We start from the raw sequence: 13,325 nt of genomic DNA on the forward strand, positions 1-13,325 counted from the left end.
GACATGAATGTCAGGACAGGCGTGTCATGTAGGTCATGTCGACACTCAAAAAGAGATTGATGATGGCTGGGGTTACACGGTAATCAGTCTTCTTTTTTATTTGCAGCAATTATGATCTTTAGAAAACCACAACTAGGCCATGAAGCATCTCCCTATAAAAGAAAGGCTGAGCTTTAGCTTACAAAGGCTTAAGTCTTCAAGGTGACGACAGGGTTGTTTCTACGGAGTCTGTACTGTTTCGAAATCTCCGTCTTTAAATGAAAGGATGGCTCCTTCGGAGACATTCATTCAGGGTTGGCAACCATGGGGACATGGACGATATTAGTGATTTAGTCGCTAATTGACAAACATGATATATCTGGCTTTTCAAATGTCTTGTCAGTGGGCTAATCGTTAACGGGGAAATTGGAGTGAGCTTTCTGATCCGCCGTGGTGGCGTAGTGGCTTTGGTGTTACGCTGCTAGACCAGTGTCACAGCACTGGCAGCCGCCTTTCGATGGGGTGCGAAAATACTCGTGCATTGAGTGCCTCAAAATATTACGGTTGTTTTTTACGTGATACGTCAGAATTCATATTTTTTTATTAGCCTGAATACAAGACATATTGTTACCAAGCACTGCCAGAGACGAAGCTGATGGCCGTACAGTCGCTCGCTGATGTCGCGCGAACTCTCTTCGGTCAAGAATGCCACTGAACGCGTCGTAAATACGATGCAAATATAATAAATGAAAGCCTTAAATGAGCCATCGTTAATTCGACCTTCAACCTCCTTGAGCGAAAACTGTGTCGTCGACGCTAAATCGTGTTTAGAAAAACTTTATTTCAACAAAAGGCGATACGAACACTGAATCACAATTCCACTAGGACGATAGTGGAGGCGCTACGTATCACATCATCACCTAATGATCACATCATCACATGATCACCTTGTACGACATCCAGCCGTTGAAGACATCACCCACGAATCGAGACAGCTGTACACCGTGCATGCCGCCGCCTGCAAGGTCTGTGCCCGGAATTCGGTCTCTTGCAAGGAACTTTGTCAGCAACCTCACCGACTCAGGAAATGGCGCTTGGAAGTCCAACACGCTATGAGCCTTCAAAACACTTTAGACTGTCCTCTAGTCCCCACCGGCTTCCACGGTGACACGTATGAAGACGCCGACCACTGGCTTGACCAGTACGAACGCGGAGCTAAGATCAATCAGTGGCGTCCGGACCAGAAGTTTTGCAAAGTAACGTAGCGCAAGGACGTGGTGTCAAAACCACGAGGCACATTTGCCAACGTGGGACTAGTTTTGCCATGGGCTACTCGGTACCTTCGGAAGTACTAATTGCCGAGAGAATGCACAACGCCTTGTCGAGTTGCACATTGAGAAGCCCAACGAAGGTGTTTCCATGGTTGCCGAGGACATGTCTCGTTCTTCCCAACATGCCTGATTCGAAGAAGCTGAGCCATCTCATGTGCGGCGTCAAAGAACATCTATTCGCTGGTCTTGTGCGCAACCCGTCCACAAGAGTGGACTAATTCCTTAAGGAAGGCACAGGAATCGAGTGGGCGCTCCAGCAGCGTTTCCGGCAATACGAACGCCTCACTAACGGTGCGCTTGCAGGAGCCGCACTACTGGCAGGGACAGACGAGACCTCGCTGCGCCAACTCATAAGATACATTGTGCGCGAGAAGATTGCGAAGCAAGCTGCGACACCGAGGGAGTTTACTGTTGATTCGGTCGCTAAATGTCCACCAAGAAATCCAGCAAGCATTTGCATCTCCTGAGCCACTCCCTGAACCATGCCCCGAGCCGCGCTTCGAGCCGCGCGCATACAGCTACGCAGACGCTTTCCGTCGGCCGCTTTCTACCGTGATAGCACCGCAGTACCACCAGCGGCGACCTATTGCTGCCTGGATAAATAGGGAGGATTTAGGTGACCCCAGCTTCGCAGGACCAACGTATGACACACTGCTGATCGCCGATCACGGCCAAAGCCTGGACTCGCCGTAAAGGATCTGCAAACCCATCAAGTGGCTGGGGCGGTCTCACAAGCCAGCGGAAGCCCGCAAGATTGCCGAGATTTCCTCCTGCGACTGAGGCCGGGGTCCAATATCATAGTGGCCAGTACAGCCTATGAAAGGACGGCCGAACTGGTCATGAAGATTACGAGCATGAATATCCAAGGCAAGCAACACCCAGTAAATGCCTACATATCGACTCCTGAATACCTCCTCAAGGGAGTTATCCACCGCATCGACGAAGGGACGACCGAAGACGAGCTGATGGGAAACCTGCGGGTCCGCACTCAGGGCGTCAAAATTATGCACGGCCGCATGTTCGGCAAGACCAGGACCGCAATCATTCTGTTTGACGGCCCGATCGTTCCTCGGTATGTCTACTATGACGGAGGAGATATCCCCTGCCAAATCTATCAGCCAACTCGCCAGTTCTGCTACACGTGTCGAAATGCGGGACATCGGACCGATATTTGCCCGGAACCCACAGTCAAGGCCTGCAAGACCTGTAACCTAAATAAAACAGAGGACGGACACAAGTCTATGACCTGTATGACCTGTGTGTGACTGTGCGGGTGTGTTCATATGGCTACCGCTACCGAGTGTCGTAACAAACTTAACCGTGTGCCGCCACGAGGCCGACCACCTACTCAACCGACTACGAAATATCAAAGCCACCCCAGGACGGAAAGCCTCCAGAAGAAGCCGTGGCTGAGCTCTGACCGCGACGGCTCCTCATCGCCAGAGAGATGCCGCTCCCGATCTAAATCCGGGCACAGGACGAGGTCCGGTGCCACAGGAAACAAGCAACCCGAAACAAAGCCACAACAACAAAAGAAGAAGAAAGAAGCCAATAGTAACGAGGTGAGTTGGGCAGCACTAGCCTCCCACCAATAACCAAAACCAAACAGAACACAATTCACTAAGCTAGAAAGAGAGCTCGAGCTCATGCGAATAAGACTAGGCGATTTGCAAAGGGAGAATGCACAGCTAAAGAAGCCGCAATCTCAACCCCAAAGCCCACAACAGCAACTAGCAGCTCCATGTAAACGGCCTAGACCGCAAGAGGAGATACAGGAACTTACGGAAACCCAAAAGAAACAAATTCGGGAGATGCTCAGACAAATACTACCACGTATCACAGAGCAAGTCACAACACAACTGACAAAGCAAATGCAAGAACTACATGTTTTCCCGCTCAATTTAATCCAAACGCCACCGAAAATAATCCAAGTGCCAGCCAGTTTAATCTGAGCGCCAGCATTTTTAATCGAAGGGCCAGCAATTTAATCCAGGCGCCCCCACATTTAATCCCAGTGCCATCCGAATTAATCCGCGTGCCAACTGATTTAATCCTTGCGCCAGCTATTTTAATCCAAGTGCCACTCATTTTAATCTGAGTGCCAGTCATATATTACTCCTCTTGGCAATTGATTGAGGAACGAATAATTCTTGCAAGAGAGATCGTACCAGGCGTCACGAATGCCGTCTATTTATTCACGTCATCACTGTATTGGTGTCAGCACTAAGCTAGCACAGATTCCACGCATCAGTTTCGTCATGACTGCTTCAATCACTTAAGTGTACTTTGTATATCACTCATTTACTCCTTTTCGAGTCGCGTTTCCAAGTGACAAGAGTGCCTCACATAAGTGAGTCACCATCGCGACACACATTGCGCTACTTGTGTTGAATCATGACATGCGATTTCCTTCTCTATCGTCATGCATATTGATCGAAATGGATCGCAAGGGTAAAAAGTTGCTCACCATTACTCAGCCACTTATAATCACTAAGCGACGCATGAGAACTCACTAAGCTTGTACTTTAGCACTCCTATACTCCCGACATGCATATCAAACGAAATGGTTCTGAGACGATTACCGCCTGTTGTTGAGTTACATGATTAGGTCACTAGTGACTCACTCGACGTCACCACCGTCGCTCCCAAGCTTCGCTCTGCTAACCTGCCGACATGCATATCAAACGAAATGGTTTTCAAAGGGCAACAACCTGCTCACTATCACCCTGTCAAATGTAGTGATCACTAGTGACTCACGTGACGTCATCACTGTTTTTACCCAACCTTGAACTCTCCTAACCTGCCGACATGCATATCAAACGAAATGGGTTTCAAAGGGTAACAAATTGCTCACTATCACCCTGTCAAGTGTCGTGATCACTAGTGACTCACGTGACGTCATCACGGTTTTTACCCAACCATGACCTCTGCTAACCTGCCGACATGCATATCAAACGAAATGGTTTCCAAAGGGTAACAAACTGATCTCTATCACCCTGTCAAGAGTGGTGATCACTAGTGACTCACGTGACGTCATAACTGTTTTTACCCAACCTTGAACTCTCCCCACCTGCCGACATGCATATCAAACGAAATGGTTTTCAAAGGGTAACAAACTGATCACTATCACCCTGTCAATTGTGGTGATGACTACAGGTTTTCCCGCTCAATTTAGTCCGAACGCCAGCTATTTTAATCCAAGCGCCAGTCAATTTAATCCACGCGCCACACATTTAATCTACGCGCCAAGTATTTTAATCCTCACGCCAGGGAATTTAATCCAAAGTGTAGGTCCACTTGCGGGGTGTATAAGAAGTTCAAAATAACGACGACATGTTACAATTTTGCGCAGACCAAACGTAACTGAAGTTGACTTATTCATACGCTACGAAGCATACTTCAAACCACATGAAAAAGAGTCACGTGACATAACGTAACTTTCTTGAGGCCCTCATGGGTCATTCAAAACCATATTGACGTGGATATCAAACGAACGAGAATTGAAGAAGCGTTGCGATGGTGGACACGTAACGAATGTCAAACCCGGTAAGAAAAAGTGTCACGTGACCTGACGTATAATTCGCTGTTCCATGCGTGATTCCCAACAATATTGACATGGATATCAAACGAATGGGCTTCGAAGAAGCTCTGCGATGGTCCGCACGTAACGAATGTCAAACCAGGTGGGATAAAGGTGTCACGTGACCTATCGTATAATTCGCAGGTCCATGCGTGATTTACAACAATATAGACATGGATATCAAACGAATGGGAATTGAAGAAGCTTTGCGATGGTGCACACGTAACGAATGTCAAACCATGTGGGAAAAAGGTGTGACGTGAACTCACGTATAATTCGCTGGCCCATGCGTGATTCCCAACCATATTGTCATGGATATCAAACGGACGGGCTTCGAAGAAGCTTAGCGATGGTACACACGTAACGAACATCAAACCAGGTGCAAAAATGTTGCCACGTGACCTGACGTATAATTCGCTGGTCCATGCGTGATTCCCAACCATATTGGGAACCCCACCGGGGTTCCGGTGCGGAGATGCTGTCGAAACGCTCACATCTGCTCTTTCTTCAGTTGTTTCAGATCGTTGTAGCAGCGTCCGGCACTGGTTTTGTTTCAAGACAGCTGAGAGGATGTGGCGAGGTCTACAACGCATGCCCATATGGAAACATAGTGACTGCGTGGCCTCGTCTTAATGAATTGACGGAGCGTCAACAGCAGCAACAGGTGGTTGCACACCCGTGCACAACTACCGAAAACAGCGACTTGCCCGGAGGACAGTGCCCGGCTGTAATCACTGACTGGTGGTTATGGCCATATCTGGATGCATCTTCAGTACCCAGCGTGATAGCAGTTGTCACTACCGGTCACCGAGGGCGCTCGCTGTCAGAGGAAAGACTATTTCAACGCCTGCTCCAGACAAGGCCTTTGGGTTCCGGTGTGGAGATGCTGTCGAAACGCTCACATCTGCTATTTCTTCAGTTGTTTCAGATCGTTGTAGCAGCGTCCGGCACTGGTTTTGTTTCAAGACAGCTGGGAGGATGTGGCGAGGTCTACAACGCATGCCCAAATGGAAACATAGTGACTGCGTGGCCTCGTCTTAATGAATTGACGGAGCGTCAACAGCAGCAACAGGTGGTTGCACACCCGTGCACAACTACCGAAAACAGCGACTTGCCCGGAGGACAGTGCCCGGCTGTAATCACTGACTGGTGGTTATGGCCATATCTGGAGGCATCTTCAGTACCCAGTGTGATAGCAGTTGTCACTACCAGTCACCGAGGTCGCTCGCTGTCAGAGGAAAGACTATTTCAACGCCTGCTCCCGACAAGGCCTTTGGGTTCCGCTGCCGAGATGCGGTCGAAACGCTCACATCTGCTCTTTCTTCAGGTTGGTCTCTTTTACCGTTATAAGCCAACTCGCACGCATGAAAACTCGGTACCGGAGCCCACCTGGTCGTTACAGAGGTTTGTGCGTGTTCGTGCCGGTGTCTGTCTCTGTGCTGGTGCAATAGATATTTTCTTTAGAATAAGATTACTATTAGCTGGTGACGTCGAAGAGAACCCTGGTCCCCTGTCGGAAAAGCAAGAGCGTGAACTAATGGAAGCAATACGTTCGTTACCAAAGATATTGGCAGGTCAAGACAAGACAATTAAACACTTAGAAACACTGCGAACTAAGCACAAACAAATCGAAGACAAAATTGGGAATCTAACGTCAAAAGTTGCCAAATTAGCTGAGGATTTATCCGTTATCTCTGTGCTTGAGGACAGAGCAGAAGTGCAGGCGCAAAATAACCAGCTCTCAAAAGCTATGCGAAACGTATTGATTAATCAGGACGAGCTTGAAAATCGTTCACGTAGGAATAATTTACTGTTTTTCGGCATAGACGATGAGAACGAGAAGGAAACATGGGAGGAATCAGAACGGAAGGTTATATCTGTCTGCTCGGACAAAATGGGTATTACTGTTCAACCGTCAACGATTGAGAGAGCTCACAGGATGGGGAAGCATAATAACGATAAACCAAGGCTAATTATTGTGAAGTTTGGACTATTCAAGGACAAACAGCGTCTTCTTTCTGCGGCTTCGAAACTGAAGGGCAGCAGAATATAGCTAAGTGAGGACTACTCCCAGCAGGTTGGGCGATGTAGAAGAAAACTGATTGCTTATGCGCGGGAACAGAACTCTGGAGCTAGATATTGACACGTACACATGTTTATCTTTCACTGGTGGCCGCTTTCAACATTGGCTGACAAATGTTAAACGTTATCGCTCGGCGCAGGACGCGCCTGCATTGGAAGCTTCTCGGACGTTATCGATGCTTCTATCCGTCGTCTGTGGTCACCGACGCCCATGTAATCTGATTGTATGAGCGACGCGAATTGTCTAGAACTTTCTGGAAGACACGCGGGCATCAGGGATTAATCTGGAACCTTCGATGACTCAGGTATAAAAGCCGACGCGTTTCGCCGCTGATCAGATTTTCGACGATCGCCGACTGTGTTCGCCGCTATCGTTGTGCTTTGAGTGTACCTTGCTTTTGTGGGCACAGGTTCGCCCAATAAACAACCAGTTTCGTCGTACACAGTTTTACGACTGTTTTCTTCAGCGTCACTACTACGTGACATCTGGTGGAGGTGCTAGTGCGTTCATGCAGCGAACGCCCCCGCAAAGCCGCGATCCAAGCCCGAAACCGGAGGACAACTCCAACGTCACCAAGGACCAGCGAGCTAGCCGTAGGCAGCAAGGACTTCTGCCGGAGTACGGACTTCTTCCCGAGAAGACCACAGCGATCAAGGCCAAGTCAACGACCCCAATGGCAGCCCCAGCGTCCCCCATCCTGCTGCAACAACCTCGGGAGCCCCCGACCTTCCGTGGATCATCGGCTGAAGACCCTGAAACCTGGCTGGAGACATACGAGCGGATCGCGACGTTCAACAAATGGAGCGACGACGACAAGCTACGCCATGTCTATTTTTCGTTGGATGACGCTGCTCGGACCTGGTTTGAGAACAGAGAGACCACCCTGGTTACGTGGGACCTTTTTCGTGAAAACTTCGTGAGGACCTTCACGAGTGTCGTACGAAAGGAGAGGGCAGAGGTTCTCTTAGAAACCAGGGTGCAATTGCCGAACGAGAACATCGCGATCTTCACGGAGGAGATGTCTCGCCTCTTCCGCCACGCCGACCCCGACATGTCTGAAGAAAAGAAAGTTCGGTTCTTGATGCGGGGTGTCAAAGAGCAACTATTCACCGGATTGATGCGCAACCCGCCCAAGACTGTCGCCGAATTTCTTTCCGAGGCCACAACGATCGAGAAGACGCTTGAAATGCGCGCCAGGCAATACAACCGCCGTGCCCTGACCAACTACGCCGATGCTCAAGCTCTAGGCGCCGACGACCTGCGCGAGACCATCAGAGCAGTCGTTCGCGAGGAGCTGCAGAAGCTCTTACCCGGGTCGCAGCCTCAAGTGGCATCTATCGCCGCCGTCGTCAAAGAAGAAGTTCAGCGCTCACTTGGAGTTCCTGATGTGCAGCCGCAATCGCCGCAACCCCAGCCGGAAGCGCTGACTTACGCCGCCGTTGCCCGTCGTCAAGGCCCTCCTTCACGCTCGCACCAGGGCGAAGTAACGCCGCAGTTCCGTCGCCCACCGCCGCCGCCGCAGCCAGCACGCCCGCCCGTCACCCAGCGCAGCTACCCGAGAAAGACGGACATTTGGCGCGCCCCCGACCACCGCCCGCTCTGCTATCACTGCGGGGAAGCTGGTCATGTCTACCGCCGATGCCCATACCGCGAGATGGGCCTACGAGGGTTCGCCGTCAACGCGCCGCGCCCACAGCTTGGCGAGCGGCCACGTGACATCGCCGACTACCTCGCCGGAGCCCAGTGGCAACCACGACGACCCTCACGCTCGCCGTCACCAGGACGTTACCTGTCGCCGCAGCGCCGACCATACACTGGCCCAGCCCGGGGCCGGTCCGTGAGCCCCTATCCGGGAAACTAAAGGCAGCAACCGATGGAGGTGCGGTTGCTGTACGACGCAATGCCGAAGATCCTCCGACGCCGCCGACGACGACGATTCGCGATTCATCACGACGAGATATCAGCACGCCGCCTAGCAACAGCCTTGACAACACTTCGCCGCCGAAAGAAGACCTTCCGACGCGACGTAGCAGCAGCAGAGCAAGCCGACGTAGCCGTGATCCGACGCCACGAATTAACCGCAACGCCAGACGCCGGTCTACCGATCTAGACGTGCTCATCGATGGCCATAACGTCACCGCTCTCGTCGACACTGGAGCCGACTATTCCGTCTTCAGTGGCCCGTTCGCCACCAAGTTGAAGAAGGTGAAAACAGCCTGGCAAGGACCCGATATCCGGACAGCGGGAGGACACCTAATAACGCCGACTGGAATCTGCACAGCGCGAGTAATGATTTCCATCGGCACCGAAGTGCCTGCAGACATGGAGGGCGTCATTGAGGGCGATCATCACTTACTGCTCGACCGTGAAATTTGCGTCGCTAGAGGCATAGCTGAGCTACGTGCAGGGAAAGCAACGGTGATGCTCACGAACTTCAGCCCCGAATACAAGCACATTAACAAAGGCACCACGGTCGCCTACATCGACGAAATAGTACAAGCCAGCAGTGCTTTCGCCTTCACGGATTCCAGTGCACCCGCAACGACGACTATAATACCTGAACCAACTTTCGACGTCAATCAGAACCTTCCCAGGCATAAGAAAGAACGACTAAAAGCTCTGCTCCTGCAATACAAGGATTGCTTCTCGTCGTCGTCAAAAGTTCGACAAACCCCTGTCGCCAAGCACCGCATCATAACCGACGAAAATGCCCGCCCATTGCGTCAGAGCCCGTACCGAGTTTCGGCGCGCGAACGCGAGGCCATAAGGCGACAAGTCGACGAAATGCTACGCGACGACATCATCCAGCCGTCCAAGAGTCCGTGGGCGTCCCCCGTGGTGTTAGTGAAGAAGAAGGATGGAACCCTACGTTTCTGCGTCGATTATCGTCGCCTCAACAAGGTCACGAAGAAGGACGTATACCCCCTCCCACGGATTGACGACGCCTTGGATCGACTGTACAATGCAAAGTATTTTTCGTCGATGGACCTCAAAACCGGCTACTGGCAAATCGAAGTCGACGAGAGGGATCGGGAGAAGACGGCCTTTATAACACCAGACGGACTGTTTGAGTTCAAGGTCATGCCGTTTGGTCTTTGCTCGGCACCTGCGACTTTCCAACGCGTCATGGATACAGTACTGGCAGGCTTGAAGTGGCAGACTTGCCTCGTCTATTTGGACGACGTCGTTGTGTTTGCCTCAAGCTTCGAAGAACACCTGCGGCGCCTTGAAACAGTTCTTCAAGCAATCAAAACCTCCGGACTCACGTTAAAGCCAGAAAAGTGCCGCTTCGCGTATGAGGAGCTCTTGTTTTTGGGCCACGTCATCAACAAGTCTGGAGTGCGCCCCGACCCTCAGAAAACTGCGGCCATCTCCAACTTTCCTCTGCCCGCTGACAAGAAGGCAGTGCGTAGATTTCTTGGACTGTGCGCCTATTACAGGCGCTTCGTCAAGGATTTTTCACGGATCGCAGAACCACTGACGTATCTCACGAAGGCCGACGTCGAGTTCAAGTGGGAGACGCCGCAACTCGAAGCATTTGAAGAACTGAAGCGACGCCTGCAATCGCCGCCAGTACTTGCGCATTTCGACGAAAACGCCGATACCGAAGTCCACACCGACGCAAGCAGCGTAGGACTCGGCGCCGTGCTTGTGCAGAGGACTGATGGACTAGAAAGGGTTGTAAGTTACGCTAGCCGGTCGCTATCGAAGGCGGAAGCAAATTATTCCACAACAGAAAAGGAGTGCCTCGCCATCATCTGGGCTACATCAAAGTTTCGTCCCTACCTCTATGGCAGGCCCTTTAAAGTTGTGAGCGACCACCACGCCTTGTGTTGGCTAGCTAACTTGAAGGATCCTTCAGGTCGCCTCGCACGATGGAGTCTGAGACTTCAAGAATTCGACATCACCGTCGTTTACAAGTCCGGGCGAAAGCACTCTGACGCCGACTGCTTGTCTCGCGCCCCCGTCGAACCGCCGCCACAGGACGACCAGGATGACGACACTTTCTTGGGACCAATCAGTGCCGACGAATTCGCCGAACAACAGCGAGCCGACCCGGAACTAAGGAGCCTTGTAGACTACCTGGAAGGCAAGACCGTCATTGTGCCGAAGGTGTTCAGGCGAGGATTGGCGTCATTTTTCTTGCAAAACGACATTCTCCTAAAGAAGAACTTCTCGCCTCTCCGAGCCAACTACCTCCTCGTGGTACCCACAGCATTGCGTCCAGAGGTTCTGCAAGCTCTCCATGACGACCCAACGGCTGGACATCTCGGTTTTTCACGCACTCTCGCGAGGATACAAGAAAAATACTACTGGCCTCGCCTCTCTGCCGACGTCGCCCATTACGTAAGGACATGCCGAGACTGTCAGCGACGCAAAACACCGCCGACAAGGCCAGCCGGACTTCTACAGCCAATCGAGCCACCTCGCCGACCGTTCCAGCAGATCGGGATGGACTTACTGGGGCCTTTTCCGACGTCGACGTCCGGAAATAAATGGATCGTCGTCGCTACGGACTACCTCACCCGCTACGCCGAAACAAAAGCCTTGCCCAAAGGCAGTGCCGCCGAGGTAGCCCGATTCTTCGTTGAGAACATCCTCCTGCGTCACGGTGCCCCAGAAGTCCTCATCACCGACAGAGGCACGGCCTTTACGGCAGAACTAACTCAAGCCATCCTGCGGTACAGCCAGACAAGCCATCGCCGCACCACCGCCTACCACCCGCAGACGAATGGCCTCACCGAGCGCCTAAATAAGACCATCGCCGACATGCTGGCAATGTACGTCGACGTCGAACACAAGACGTGGGATGCCATCCTTCCGTACGTGACCTTCGCATACAACACGGCCGTGCAAGAAACGACGCACATGGCGCCGTTCAACCTGGTCTACGGAAGGAACCCGGCAACGACGCTTGACGCCATGCTACCAGACGTCGCTGACGAAGAAAATCTCGACGTTGCCACTTATTTGCAGCGTGCCGAAGAAGGTCGACAGCTCGCCCGACTGCGCATCAAGAACCAGCAGAGGACCGACAGCCGACACTACAACCTTCGACGACGCTACGTCGAGTACCAGCCCGGTGACCGTGTTTGGGTCTGGACTCCGATACGCCGACGAGGACTTAGCGAGAAGCTGTTACGTCGCTATTTCGGACCATATAAGATCACCCGACGTATTGGCGCACTGGACTATGAGGTCGTGCCAGACGGCATTTCGCAATCACAGCGGCGCCGGGCACGACCTGAAGTCATCCACGTGGTGCGTCTTAAGCCTTTCTACGCCCGCTGACAAACTTAGGTACTTTGTTATTTTGTTATTGTTTTTGTTATTTTGTTTATTACGCATGGTTTTGTTTTCGCTTTTGTGTTTGTAGCATCGGGACGATGCTTTTTAAGGGGAGGGTATTGACACGTACACATGTTTATCTTTCACTGGTGGCCGCTTTCAACATTGGCTGACAAATGTTAAACGTTATCGCTCGGCGCAGGACGCGCCTGCATTGGAAGCTTCTCGGACGTTATCGATGCTTCTATCCGTCGTCTGTGGTCACCGACGCCCATGTAATCTGATTGTATGAGCGACGCGAATTGTCTAGAACTTTCTGGAAGACACGCGGGCATCAGGGATTAATCTGGAACCTTCGATGACTCAGGTATAAAAGCCGACGCGTTTCGCCGCTGATCAGATTTTCGACGATCGCCGACTGTGTTCGCCGCTATCGTTGTGCTTTGAGTGTACCTTGCTTTTGTGGGCACAGGTTCGCCCAATAAACAACCAGTTTCGTCGTACACAGTTTTACGACTGTTTTCTTCAGCGTCACTACTACGTGACAATATAAGCTAAAGTACAACAAGATGACTTATGAAGGCAAGACTTATATTTACGATGGTACAACAGATTTCGTACGAGAGTACATTCAGTAGCAGACAAAGCGTGAGCCGCCGCGGCTCAGAAGAGACACGGCGGATCGCCTATCCGTAATCGTTATCAATTGTAGGAGCCTGAAGAATAAAACAGACGAATTCTCTAGCCTATTGCGCATTTCACAACCTGATATTGTCATCGGGACAGAATCGTGGCTCGACCCTGGCATATCGGATTGTGAAATGTTTCCATCCGAATACATAGCTTATCGAAAAGACCGTAATCACCAGGGAGGAGGTGTGTTCATTCTTGTATATGACAGAATCAGAAGTGTACCGTTATACTGTGATGATGTTTCTTCAGAATGTATTTGGTGCAGAATATTGGTTTCTGGTGGTAACAGCCTTGTGGTGGGATCTTTCTACAGGTCACCATGTTCAACAAGCATAGAACCATTTCGCGGCCTTGCACGATCACTGTCGAT

At 51.3% G+C, this 13,325-nt stretch overlaps 1 pseudogene; it reads left to right on the forward strand.

The window, feature by feature from the left end:
- Positions 1–2,164: 2,164 nt before the first annotated feature.
- LOC125944201 (uncharacterized) lies at positions 2,165–12,900 on the forward strand (annotated as a pseudogene).
- The last annotated feature ends 425 nt before the right edge of the window (positions 12,901–13,325 follow it).

Source organism: Dermacentor silvarum, chromosome 3 (assembly GCF_013339745.2).
Source record: "Dermacentor silvarum isolate Dsil-2018 chromosome 3, BIME_Dsil_1.4, whole genome shotgun sequence".
NCBI lineage: Eukaryota > Metazoa > Arthropoda > Arachnida > Ixodida > Ixodidae > Dermacentor > Dermacentor silvarum.